The sequence below is a fragment of the Lygodium microphyllum genome, chromosome 9 (genome assembly GCF_053477565.2).
Source record: "Lygodium microphyllum isolate KBCC chromosome 9, Lygodium_microphyllum_v1.1.10, whole genome shotgun sequence".
Lineage (NCBI taxonomy): Eukaryota > Viridiplantae > Streptophyta > Polypodiopsida > Schizaeales > Lygodiaceae > Lygodium > Lygodium microphyllum.
The window spans coordinates 11,869,081-11,883,712 of NC_141143.1; positions in this window are offsets into that span (position 1 = coordinate 11,869,081).

Consider the following 14,632-nt stretch of genomic DNA (forward strand, 5'->3'; position numbering starts at 1 on the left):
AGAGTTGGTGCATGCTGACTTGTGTGGTAAGATGCCTACACAGGCCTTGGGGGATCTTCTTATTTTATGTTGATTGTCGACGACTACAGTAGGAAGATGTGGGTGTACTTCCTTCGTGATAAGGCTCAAGCTTTTGGTAAGTTTAAAGAATGGCTAATACTTGTTGAGAATGAAACAGGGAAAAGTGTGAAGAAATTTAGAACAGATGGTGGTGGTGAGTTCAACTCAAAGGAGTTTGAAGGCTTTTGCAAGAGCAAAGGGATCAAGCGTCAATTGACGACGCCTCACACACCTCAGCAGAATGGTGTTGTGGAACGCAGGAATCGTACCATTGTGGAGATGGCAAGATGCATGCTAAAGGGCAAGGGATTGCCTAACCATTTTTGGGCTGAAGCTGTTAATACTGCAGTCTACATTCTAAATCGGAGCTACACAAAGGCTCTCAAGGGAAAAACACCTCATGAGGCTTACACTGGTAAGAAACCATCTGTTTCACATTTCAGAATTTTTGGATGTGAATGTTATGCACATGTTCCAGATGAGAAGAGAAACAAGTTACAACCAAAAAGCAGAAAATGTATCTTCTTGGGTTATAGTGATGAGCAAAAGGCTTACAAGTTATATGACCAAGAGGCAAAGAAGATCATCGCGAGCCGTGATGTGGTGTTCAAGGAGGAGCCGCATACAGTGGAGGAGGAGAAGGCAAGGTCTTCCACTTTATCATCAAGCGAAGAAGTAGTCCACTATGAACCTGTCCCGAGAGCTATCCCTATCCTTAAGGAGGAGGAAGCATCATCTTCAGATGATGAGGAAAAAGTTCACCAACCTGACATCACCCCACCGGAAAAGCCATTGCCGCGCTGGGTGAAGCAGCTCTATGACCACAATAATCCTATGCCTGCATCTGTTGAGGAGAAGGCAGACGGACCAAGGAGGTCTCAGAGAATAGAGGAGCAAAGGAGGGCTTCTGCTCACATAGTCAACATGGCCTTGATGGTTGAGATTATGAGAGAAGTAAAGGAGCCAACTGACTTAGAAGAAGCACTTGCAGATCCATCATGGAAGGCTGCTATGCAGGCGGAGTATGACAGCATAATGAAGAATGACACTTGGGAGCTAGTGGATCGGCCAGCAAAGCGGAAGATTATTGGCACCAAGTGGATCTGGAAGGTAAAGTACAAGGCTGATGGTACCTTAGAAAAGTACAAAGCTAGACTGGTTGCCCAAGGATTTTCACAAGTTGAAGGGTTTGATTTTCAAGAGTCATTTGCCCCAACTGCCAGAATGACCACTATTCGCACGGTACTTGCAGTGGCTGCCCACAAGAAGTGGCCAGTGTACCAAATGGATGTTAAGTCAGCGTTCTTAAATGGTGACCTCAAGGAGGAGGTGTACGTGGCTCAGCCACCAGGGTTTGAGGCCCCCCATTCTGAGAACAAAGTGTGTAAACTGAAGAAGGCATTGTATGGGCTGAAACAAGCCCCCAGAGCATGGTACCAGCGGATAGATAGGTTCTTTTTAAACCTAAACTTCAAAAGATGTGCCTCAGATGCTAACTTGTATGTTTACAGGGATGGTAAAAAGTCTGTAGTGATTGTCCTATATGTGGACGACCTTCTTATTACAGGTGACTATGAAGATATGATCAACCAAACTCGAAAGGCTTTGAGTTTTGAGTTTGAAATGACAGACTTGGGCTTGCTGCACTATTGTTTGGGGATTGAAGTCTGGCAAGAGCCAGGAAAGATCTTCATCTCTCAGAAGAAGTATGCATGGGAGATCTTGAAGGCATTTGGTATGACCGAGTGCAAGGAGATAGCTACACCTATGGAGGTGAATGTAAAGTTATCCGTTGAGGATACATCAGCACTAGCAGACATTGGGAGGTATAGGAGGTTGGTCGGCAGTCTAATCTACTTGTGTAACACCAGACCAGATATCAGTTTTGCTGTTGGTGTTTTGAGCAGGTTCTCAAACAAACCTCATGAGAGTCATTGGAAGGCTGGGATGCGGGTGCTCAGATACTTGAAGAAAACTCTTGACTATGGTATCACATACAGTTTCGGAACTTCTCTTGTGGGGAACTGTGACTCAGATTGGGCAGGAGACATTGATTCCAGGAAGTCAGTTTCTGGTTATTGTTTCTCTTTGGGTTCAGGAATTTTCTCTTGGATTAGTAAGAAGCAACCAACAGTGGCATTGTCTTCTACCGAAGCAGAGTACAAGGCAGCTTGTTTTGCTGCATGTGAGGCCGTATGGTTGAGAAGGATTCTATGGCATATGGGAGTGCAGGATGAAGAACCAACTGTGCTGAGATGTGACAATCAGAGTTGCATCGCCATTGCCAAAAATCCAGTGTTTCATGCACGCACCAAACATATAGAGATCCAGTATCACTATGTGCGTGATTTGATGGAGGATGGGATAGTGGAATTGGTCTACTGTCCAACAGAGGAGAATGGAGCAGATATCTTCACCAAAGCACTTACGAAGGATCTGCTTCAAGTTCATCTTCAGAGACTCGGCATTGGGCCGAGGAGATAGTTCACCTATGGGTGGACATTGAGGGGGGGTGTTAGATATGATCAATGCCCCACCCTCATTAGGTACTACCAATGATCCATGGTGCTCAAAGTTGTAAGGCCCCCATTATGAGGAGAAGCCAAGTGTGAGCCCGGACATTGGTGGAGTCCTGACTTGTATATCAGATGAGGTCTATGTGACCGGATGGCAAAAAGGTGACCATTGTGGGTCTAATCTTTGGGTTAGACGGAGTGGTTAAGCTGGTAGCAACTCGAGGCACATTGCATTGAGTTGCGTGGTAAGGGAGTTAAAAGGGGCCCCTATTGTGGGGTCCGGGGGCCGCGGAAGCGGCCCCTGGCTGGGGGGTCCCAGGGGGGCCAGCGGCCCCCCTGGCGGGGGTCCGGGGGCAGCGCCCCCGGCCCGATGGTAAAGGGAATATTCCCTAGAATATTCCCTGGCCGACTAGTGGAGGCTCATATGGTAGGTCGGTCAGCAGGCCGACCTAACGACCTTCGCGGGCTATAAAAGCTAAACCCCTTCGCAGCCATCTCACACTCATCTTTCACCCAGTCAGAGTTGTTGTTCCAGCTAGCCTTAAGCTCTTCACCTATCTTCTGTCTAGATCGCCATCTAAGCTTCACACAGTGGAAGCGCACGGGTGGACAGAGCCATCTTTGTATCAGTTGTTTGGAGTTAAAGAATTTTACTGATTCTCCTCTTATCTGTTGTGTACTCTCTATCTCTTTCTCAGATTCTGTTCGCTGCGCCGTGTAATATTTTACATTTGGCTCCCCCTACCTCTAGAGTTACCACGTCCTCCTCCATAGGACTAGTTTTCTTGAGTTTGCTGCATATTCTGATTTCTACCACGGCCTCCAAATCGGCCTCCTCTACCTCTGCCTCTACCTCTTCCAGCATTTGAGTAGAAGACAGCTTCTTTTGAAGTTCCTCCTGAAGAAGATGCACCACCATTTCTCTGCTCCTCAGAAATTAGAAGAGCAATCAACTCCTCAAAATCAGGAAATCTTTCACGAACTGAAATGGATGTCCGAAACTGTGCATAATCCTTTCCTAGACCATTCAAGGTCACGGAAACTAAATCATCATCTTCCACTGGCGACCCAATGGAAGCAAGTGCATCTACAATCTTCTTCACCTTCATGTGGTAGTCATTGATGCTCATATTTTCTCTTTGCACATTATGCAACTCTTGCTTGAGCTGCATTTTCCTGGCTTGCGTATTTGTGCTATACATTTTTGACAAAGTATCCCATGCCTCCTTTGGCGTACTTGCATCCTGAATATGCACAATCATAGAGTCTGAAATACTGATAGACAGCCAGTACATAACTTTCCTGGCTCTCTCATGCCATGATTTGAATGCCTGCATTTGCTGTTGGTTGGGAACATCAGGAAGAACTGGTTCTTCTTCATTTCCTGCAACAAATTCCCAATATCCTTTTCCCATAAGGAAATTCGTCATTCTAAACTTCCATGCCTGGAAGTTGTTCTTGTCAAGCTTTTCAGTGACAATCTGTGAAAGAGAATCAGATTCCATTACAGAAGACTGCAAAAAATTTTGTCACTGTAAAAAACACAGCTTCACCCTCACAAGGGCAAATCTGCAAAACTGGCGAAAGTGGTATTTGACCACACAGTCACTTCCTAGGGACGATTTTGCATCAACAGGCAACAGGGATGATTCTGTAACTCCCAATGTCTCTGCGCACAAGCATATGATGCAATTTCTACAGAAACTTTTCACCAACCTGTAGAACAGTGGCTGCACAGCATAAAACTGGGCTTTTTCCTGAGTGCGTGCAGAAAACTTCCGCCTCCAAAACAGGCCCTGAAATGGCCTCAAATCAAAAAAACAAGGTCGCCTAGGGCTAGAGCCCTATCCCGCAGCATTTACTGCCCTCTTGCTTCACCGCGAAGGGCGTCTCAACCTGAGACAATGCACTCCTGCAATTTCCGGCTGTGCTACCTGCAGAGATCTGCTCCCAAAACAGAAAATGAAAGCAACAACGCTCCTCTTACCAGAACACCGCGAGCTTGGCTTGCTTTCTTGAGCTCCTTACCACGAACAAGGCTCTGATACCATGTCAAGATTGTGGGAGAGAAGGAAGGAGTCTCACTTGTAGCTTTCTTGCTTGCACAATGGGGGAATACACACAAGGGTGGAGGCTGAAAACAGTTTTCCTCTTCTTAGTTGTGTAAGCCAAAGAACTCAAGTACAAAGAAATAGAAGAACCCTAGATATGGGTCTCAAACCAAACTCAACTAACTAAGGCGGCATACTAACTGAGCCACGAACTAGAGTAGATAAGGATAGCTATCATGTAGCTATTATCCAGGGGCGGTGTACCAACCGCATCTACAACTGACAAGTCGGTGACATAAATACACAACGGTCACCCTGGCGTATCACGAGTGGAGCTCGATATCTCAACAACTCGCACAAATGGGGGGGCAGTTAAACCATGAGAAGTGTCGCATTGGCGAAAGCAGTGTAACTTTGTTAGGGCATGTCGTAAGTGAGAGGGGCATTGAAGCTGATCCAAACAAAGTTAAGGCCCTATTGGCGGTGCCATCACCATCTTCTGTGAAGAAACTAACCTCTTTCATTCAGAAGGTGCAATATATGGGGCGGTTCATTCATCTCCTCTCCCAATTAATATTTCCACTGCAACAGTTAACCCATTCCGAGGAGCTCCTGTGGAGTGACGAAAGCGAAAGGTGCTTTCACGAGGTGAAGAAGGCTCTTACCACCCTTGCTATAATTTTACAGCCTTGTTGGGATCAAGAGTTTTTTGTCAACCCGAGTTTTGGGGACAATGCTCTAAGGGTAATGACAGCATCAGAACGAGGGTACAAGATGCTAAAACTGGACTAATGAGACCAGTTTACTTTTCTAGTAGAGTAATGACAGCATCAGAACGAGGGTACAAGATGGTCGAGGTGATGGTTTTGTCTCTAATGTTTGCTATAAGAAAGTTTCGTCCTTATCTTCTCCCTAGGCCATTCACAGTGATCACGACAGAAGAGCATTTTCCCTATGTCTTACAGCACATGGATGTTTCAGCTAGAATCGCTAAGTGGGTGATACAACTCCAAGAGTTTGACTACACCTTCAAGGTGGAGGATTCTACTCGAGCTTGCCTAGCTGATTTGTTGACCCATAGATGCCATCAAAAGAAGGAAAAAGAGAAAGGAAAGGTAAAAGAGGAGACACCTCCTCTTGAGGAGCCGCCGCGGGTAGAGAATGCCCATGCACTCTACTTTGATGGAGCCTACAAGCGTGTTAAAGACAAAGCGGCAGCAGGAATAGTGGTGTTCAGTCCCGAAGGTGACAAAATTTATGGAGAAGGTATCAGCTTGGAGGATTTCCATTCTAACAATGAAGCAGAATATCAAGCCTTGCTTTTAGGTTTGAAGTGGTGTCTCTCACATGGTATCACTCGGCTTAATGTTTTTGGGGATTCTATGCTCATTGTTAAGCAAATGAAAGGAATCTGGGCTTGCAAAAATGATAACTTAGCAGTGAAAATGAGGGAAGCTAAAACTCTCATGAGAAAGCTACAGAAAGCCCAAATCTATTTTGTGCCAAGGCGCACAAATGGCGACGCAGATGCTCTAGCATCTGAAAAATTGAAAGAGGCAATGTTGGGCATCATTGCCATAAAGCTTCCCTTGTTTCAAGGAAAGTTTCAACTACAAGATGTGCTTTATTTTCTCGAGCAAGGTGAGGCACCTACACATATGAGTAAAAGTGAGAAAAGGTGGCTAGCTACTAAGGCCACTAAATACCGCTTGATAAATGATGTGTTGTATTGCAAAGGAAAGGATGCAGTGCTTTGAAGGGTGCCAACAGCAAAGGAGATTATAGATGTGATTAAGAGCTGCCATGAAGGGGTTTGTGGTGGACATTTTTGCTCAAGAAATAACCAGCAGAAAGATTCTCCAAGCCGGTTTTGTGTGGCCTAGTCTACATCGAGATGTGCAACATTGGTGCCACACTTGTGACAATTGCCAAAAGGCCGGACCAAGGAAGCTAGTGCATGAGGAACAAAATCCCATAACTACATATGGCCCATTTGAGAAATGGGGGATTGATGCAATAGGGCCACTCCCACGAACTCAATCTGGCAAGGAATACATCATAATGGGAGTGGACTACATGAGAGGTGGGCAGAGGCTTCAGCAACTAGTAGGATCACAGCCCAAGAAGTGGGAAAATTTGTGTTTGAAAATATTTGTTGCAGGTTTGGCACACCTTTGCAAATTATCTCTGATCGGGGTCCTGGTTTTAGGGCAAACCTAGTAGGGGAGCTAATGGAAAGGCTAAAAATCAAGCACAGGCATTCTACTCCCTACTATCCACAGTGTAATGGTTTGGTCGAAAAAGTGAATGGACTGATTTGTAAGATAATTACCAAGCAGGTACACATGCACCCCAAGCACTGGGATAAAAAATTGAATGCAGCTCTTTGGGCCTACAGGACTTCATTTAGAACCTCGCTTGGCTATACTCCATTTCACCTCGTCTATGGCCAAGAAGCTTTGCTTCCTATAGAGGTGGAACTGGCCAGTTTGCGTGTTTTAGTAGCCAGTCAAGAGAAGAATCAAGGCAGGGCCGGCCGGCGGCGCGCGCTCGGCCGCTCGGCCGCCCCTCCCTCCCTCGGCCGCCGGCCGCCCGGCCGCGCCCGTCCTCCCGCTCGGCCGCTCGGCCGCCGCCGCCGGCCGCCGGCCGCTCGCTCGGCCTCCCGCGCGCGCCTCTCTCTGTCTTCTTCTCTGCCTCTGCCTTCTTCTTCTTCTTCTTCTTCTTCCTCCTCGGCCGCCGTCCTTCTTCTTCCTCCTTCTTCTTCTTCTTCTTCTTCTTCTTCTTCTGGCGACATGGATGGGAAGGTTCACAAGACAAGGGTAAATGGATGGCGATTGAAGCCTTATTTTCAAAGAAATATGAACACTTTGGAGCAGTCATTCAATGAAGAGCCACCAATGAGGGGGTGCAGTCCTCCTTGCTCTATTGGACCATCATTATCAAGCTAGAGGCATGAATACCTCTAGCCTAAGGGGAGGGCTAATGATCCGGGTTTTTTACAACCCGGATTATTACCACAAAATTTTGGCCAAAGCCCCTATCAAGAGCTTACCATATCACTTTGGGTTTACTCTTCAAGCACTAGGTATGCTACATTGCTTCTCGATTATGATAACTCTAGCAAATGGGGGGAGAATGACAAGTCCATGAGAGCATTTTAGAATACCCTCATCTCTTTGAGGGAAGCTATGAGTGAGTTCTTTTATTATGTAGCATAATGGCAAGCTTCCTCTACCTCTTCTCCTCTTGTCTCCCTCTCCTCTCATCTCTCTCTCTTATATTTCAATATGGTGTCTAGTACATATATTCTCTCTTGTAAATTTGTGTCTTGGTTCTCTTGATTCTCTTTGAGAAAATGGATGTCCTAGCCCATCCTCCCTTTGGCTAGGTGGTGCCCCTCTTTAGTTCTCTTAGTGAGGATTGGAGATTGGATGGGTAAGAGGCAACCCGTTCATCATTTCAGCCCTCAGTTATCATTAGTCGTGATGCTATATTTGATGAGAAGACTATGGGTGGCACATGGTCGTCAGATGTTTCAGATGTTACACAGTCTTTGCTTAGTGCATTTCCTTACTTGCTTTGTGAGTCTACTAATTCTGATGATCATAAACCTCCTTCACCTCCAAAGAAGATTGATGAAAATTTGGAGATCTATGTCGATCTTCCTATTGAGATAGAGCATGGATTCTATTTTATTGAATATGATGTCTTTGATGATGCTATGTCTGTCCAAGAGGATCCAATATCGTATATGGAAGCTATCAATTCGTCTCAAAGGGATCAATGGCAATAAGCTATGCAAGCTGAGTACGATTCTTTAATCTCTTTAGGTACATGGATTGTTACTGAACTCCCCCCAAATCGTGTTCCTATCAAATGTAAATGGGTTTATAAAACCAAGACCAAAGCTGATGGCTCATTTGATAAGTTCAAATCACGACTTTTTGCAAAAGGTTACTCGCAGATTGCAGGAGTAGATTATCAAGAAACATTTTCTCCCGTTGTGCGCTCCACAACTGTTTGTATGATTTTGGCTTTTGCAACACTATTTGATCTAGAAATTTACCAAATGGATGTTAAAATGGCTTTTCTCAATGGAGATCTTGAAGAAGAAATTTATATGGAGCAACCTGAAGGTTTTATGATTGCAGGAAAGGAGCATCTTGTATGCCAACTTCATCGTGCATTATATGAATTGAAGCAAGCCTCTCGTGCTTGGCATGTTAAGATTGATCAGTTCCTCACATATAAAGGTTTTGTTGCATGTTTTGCTGACCCAAATATTTACATCAAAAGGGAGGACAAATGTTTTATTATTCTTGCCCTATATGTTGATGATACTATTCTTGTGTCAAATAATATTGCTTTCTTGGATGCTATGAAGAAGCTTTTATCGACTGCATTTGACATGGTGGATCTTGGTGAGATACATTCTTGTTTGGGTATTCAAGTTCAATGACACCGACAACAAGGCATTCTTCTTCTTCACCAGACAAATTTTATTAATGATATTGTTAAGAAGTTTGGGTTCACAAATGCGCACTCTGCCAACACTCCCATTCTTTCGAGCTCTACCAAGGGTACACCTACAACATGCAATGAAGAATCAACCATTCATCAGCCTTTCGCTAATCTTGTTGGTTGTCTTCAATTTATAGGTTTAAACACAAGACCAGATATTTTATTTGCAACTAACTTTTTGGGACAGTATCTTTCTTCCCCTTCCACTATTCATTGGAGTGCTGCAAAACGTATTCTTAAGTACCTCAAGGGTATTAAGGAATTTGGTCTTATTTATCATCGTCGAGAGGATTCTTCTTTATCTTCTTCAACTTCTCTTGACCTTATTGGATATACAGATGTTGATTGGGAAAGTTCACACGTATCCATGAGATCTACAAGTGGGAATTGTTTCTTTGTAAATGGATGATGGGTTTCTTGGTCCAGCAAGAAACAACGATGTGTTGCGGCTTCTACAACTGAGGCCAAATATGTTGCTACATCATTAGCAGCTCGCAAGCTAGTTTGGCTTCGACAACTACTTACAGATTTGGGACATCCTTCATCATCTAGTACACCTCTTCGATGCGACAACCAAAGTGCTATTAGTCTTACCAAAGACTATATACAATATAGTAAATCAAAGCATATTGCTATTCATTATCATTATGTTTGACATGAAGTCAAGAAAGGTTCCATTATGGTGGAGCATTGTCCCAGTGATCAAATGGTTGCAGACATCTTCACAAAAGCTCTTAGTGAAGCTCGCTTTAGTTCATTAAGACATGCACTTGGTATTGTTCCAAGTTCTTGTCTCACTGATTGAGGCATGTATCATTCTATTCAACAAAACTTTATAGTAAATAATTTTTGTATCGTAGGTTTGTGTAGGGGCTCAGGTTTTTCCCTTGTTCTCCCCAAGGGTTTTTTCACTCGCAACCAAAGACCTTTGTTTGAGTGCGGATGTTACAACTATATATATCATCTCTCACTTGACTGTCAAGATTGTGGGAGAGAAGGATGGAGTCTCACTTGAAGCTTTCTTGCTTGCACAATGGGGGAATACACACAGAGATGGAGGTTGAAAACAGTTTTCCTCTTCTTAGTTGTGTAAGCCCAAAAGAACTCTCATACAAAGAAATAGAAGAACCCTATATATGGGTCTCAAACCAAACTCAACTAACTAAGGTGGCATACTAACTGAGCCACAAACTAGAGTAGATAAGGATAGCTATCATGTAGCTATTATTCATGGGCGGTGTACCAACCGCGTCTACAATTGACAAGTCAGTGACATAAATGCACAATGGTCACCCTGGCACATCACGAGTGGAGCTCGATATCTCAACACTCCCCCTTGAGCTCAATCCCAATTCATGCACACCAAGCAGGTCTCTAAACTTGCGTAGCTTCTCTGCGCCCAATGCCTTCGTAAATATGTCAGCTACCTGATCCTCTGTGTTGACATAAACTAGATCAATAAGACCTAGTAAAACCCTCTCTCGCACATAGTGATAATGCACCTCAATGTGCTTTGTTCTAGCATGATAGTCTGGGTTATTTGCCAAGTGTATACTACTCATGTTGTCACAATAAATGACAACGGGCCCATCTGTAGGCTGATGCATATCATAAAGTAGCTTATGCAGCCAAGCTACCTCACATGCAGCCATTGCTACGCCCCTGTACTCAGCCTCTGTGCTGGGTAAGGCAACTGTAGGTTGTTTCTTGCTGCTCCAAGTGACTGCAACACTCCCAAAAGAGAACACATATCCACTGGTAGATCGTCGATCAGAAATGCTACCAGCCCAATCAGCATCAATGTATCCATGCAACTGTATCTGAACCCCAGTCTCATAAAATAGTCCATACTGCAATGTGGACTTCACATACCTGAGTATGCGTCTAGCCGCATCCAAATGCGATTTCCTTGGAGCCTGCATAAACTGACTTACCAATCCAACATCATAGCTCAAATCTGGCTTGGTAATAGTCATATAAATCAACCTTCCTACTATGCATCTGTACATAGTAGGGTCTTCCAGAAGCTCACCTGCATCTGCGCTTAGCTTCACATTCTGCTCCAAAGGAACTGAAATAGGCTTACAACCTCTCATCCCATATTTGGACAGCATGTCCAATCCATACTGCCTCTGCAAGAGCTGTATCCCACTTGGTGATCTAATCACCTCAATGCCCAAGAAATAACGCAGCTCTCCCAAATCCTTCATCTCAAACTTTTGCTTCAATAGCATTTTCACATGAAGGATATCTTCATCACTGTCACCTGTCATAATCAAATCATCAACATAAATGACAAGCAGCATAATACCTTTCTCTGTTTTTCTCACATAAAGTGAGAAATCTGCCTTGGAAATCTGAAAGCCAATAATGTAATGTGGACTTCACATATCTCAATATGCGTCTGACTGCATCCAAATGTGGCTTTCTAGGTACTTGCATAAACTGACTCACAAGACCAACAGCGTAGCTCAAGTCTGGCCTTGTAATGGTCATGTAGATCAAACTCCCCACTATCCTCCTGAACATAGTAGGGTCTTCTATCTCATCCCCAATATCTGCACTCAGCTTTACATTCTGCTCCAACGGGACTGAAAGTGGTTTGCATGCAGTCATACCATACTTGGACAACATATCCAAACCATATTGTCTTTGGGACAGCCATATACCATCATCACATCTGATCACCTCAATGCCAAGGAAGTACCTTAGCTCACCTAAGTCCTTCATCTCAAACTTCATCTTCAAACAGCCCTTGACTTCAGCAATTCCACTATCACTATCACCTGTAATAATCAAGTCATCCACATAAATGACTATGATCACCAAACCTACATCTCCCTTTCTCACATAAAGTGAGTGATCAGCATCAGAAACATAAAATCCAATATTGACAAGATACTCTCTAATCTTGTCAGACCATGCTCTAGGTGCCTGCTTGAGCCCATAGAGTGCCTTCTTCAACCTGCACACATACGTGGGATGCTCTAAATCTTCATAACCTGCTGGCTAATCCATATACACTTCTTCCTGCAAATCACCATGCAAGAAGGCATTCTTTACATCCATTTGCTGCAACCTCCAATCTTTGGTTGCTGCCAAAGCAATCACACATCTGACAGTTGCCATCCTAGCAACTGGACTGAAGGTTTCATCATAATATATGCCATATGTTTGGGCATAGACTTTTGCAACCAGCCTAGCTTTGTACCTGCTAATAGAACCATCTACATTGTGCTTAATCTTATAAACCCACTTACATCCAATAGCTTTCTTTCCCTTTGGCAATGATACTAGTATTGAGATATCGAGCTCCACTCGTGATACGCGAGGGTGACCGTTGTGTATTTATGTCACCGACTTGTCAGTTGCAGACGCGGTTGGTACACCGCCCATGAATAATAGCTACATGATAGCTATCCTTATCTACTCTAGTTCGTGGCTCACTTAGTATGCCACATTAGTTAGTTGAGTTTGGTTTGAGACCCATATATAGGGTTCTTCTATTTCTTTGTACTAGAGTTCTTTTGGCTTACACAACTAAGAAGAGAAAAACTGTTTTCAGCCTCCACCCTTGTGTGTCTTCCCCATTGTGCAAGCAAGAAAGCTTCAAGCGAGACTCCTTCCTTCTCTCCCACAATCTTGACATGGTATCAGAGCCTTGTTCGTGGTAAGGAGCTCAAGAAAGCAAGCCAAGCTCGCGGTGTTCTGGTAAGAGGAGCAGTGTTGCTTTCATTTTCTGTTTTGGGAGCAGATCTCTGCAGGTAGCACAGTCGGAAAGTGCAAGAGTGCATTGTCTCAGGTTGAGACGCCCTTCGCGGTGAAGCAAGAGGGCAATATATGCTGCGGGATAGGGCTTTAGCCCTTGGCGACCTTGTTTTTTTGATTTGAGGCCATTTCGGGGCCTGTTTTGGAGGCGGAAGTTTTCTGCACGCACTCAGGAAAAGGCCCAGTTTTATGCTGTGCAGCCACTGTTCTACAGGTCGGTGAATAGTTACTGTAAAAATTGCATTGTATGCTTGTGCGCAGAGACATTGGGAGTTACAGAATCATCCCTGTTGCCTGTTGATGCAAAATCGTCACTAGGAAGTGACTGTGTGGTCAAATACCACTTTCGCCAGTTTTGCAGATTTCCCCTTGTGAGGGTGAAGCTGTGGTTTTTGCAGTGACAGAATTTTTTTCAGTCTTCTGTAATGGCATCTGATTCTCTTTCACAGATTGTCACTGAAAAGCTTGACAAGAACAACTTCCAAGCATGGAAGTTTAGAATGACGAATTTCCTTATGGGAAAAGGATATTGGGAATTTGTTGCAGGAAATGAAGAAGAACCAGTTCTTCCTGATGTTCCCAATCAACAGCAAATGCAGGCATTTAAAGCATGGCATGAGAGAGCCAGGAAAGTTATGTATTGGCTGTCTATCAGCATTTCAGACTCTATGATTATGCATATTCAGGATGCAAGTACGCCAAAGGAGGCATGGGATACTTTGTCAAAAATGTATAGCACAAATACGCAAGCCAGGAAAATGCAGCTCAAGCAAGAGTTGCACAATGTGCAAAGAGAAAATATGAGCATCAACGACTACCACATGAAGGTGAAGAAGATTGCAGATGCACTTGCTTCCATTGGGTCACCAGTGGAAGATGATGATTTAGTTTCTGTGACCTTGAATGGTCTAGGAAAGGATTATGCACAGTTTCGGACATCCATTTCAGTTCGTGAAAGATTTCCTGATTTTGAGGAGTTGATTGCTCTTCTAATTTCTGAGGAACAGAGAAATGGTGGTGCATCTTCTTCAGGAGGAACTTCAAAAGAAGCTGTCTTCTACTCAAATGCTGGAAGAGGTAGAGGCAGAGGTAGAGGAGGCCGATTTGGAGGCCGTGGTAGAAATCAGAATATGCAGCAAACTCAAGAAAACCAGTCCTATGGAGGAGGACGTGGTAACTCTAGAGGCAGGGGGAGCCAAAGAGGTCGTGGTGGATGGCAAAGAGGTCAAAATGCAAACAGTAATGTTGAATGCTACTACTGTGGTAAAATGGGTCATATGGCTAAAGACTGCTATAAAAAGCAGAATGACATCATGAATGGAAAACTGCAACAAGGGAATTATGCATCTTCTAGCAGACAGGGTGATGACAGAAATGAGCATTTGTTCATGGTGCAGCACATGAACAATTCTGTGACAAGTGCAGAAGAAAGCAATGATGTATGGTATGTTGACTCAGGTGCATCAAACCACATGACAGGTCATGCAGAATGGATGGAGGATGCAAGGAAAATGGAAAAACCAGGATTTGTGGAGACTGGTGATGATACTGCACATCCTATTGTGCAGATTGGAAAAATTCCCTTGTCTATGCAGGATGGGAAAAAGAAATACATGTCAGATGTATTTCATGTCCCGAATATCACCAAGAATCTGGTTTCTGTCGGTCAAATGGTTGAGCAGGGCTTGCAGGTCAGATTTAATCCTCATGGATGCT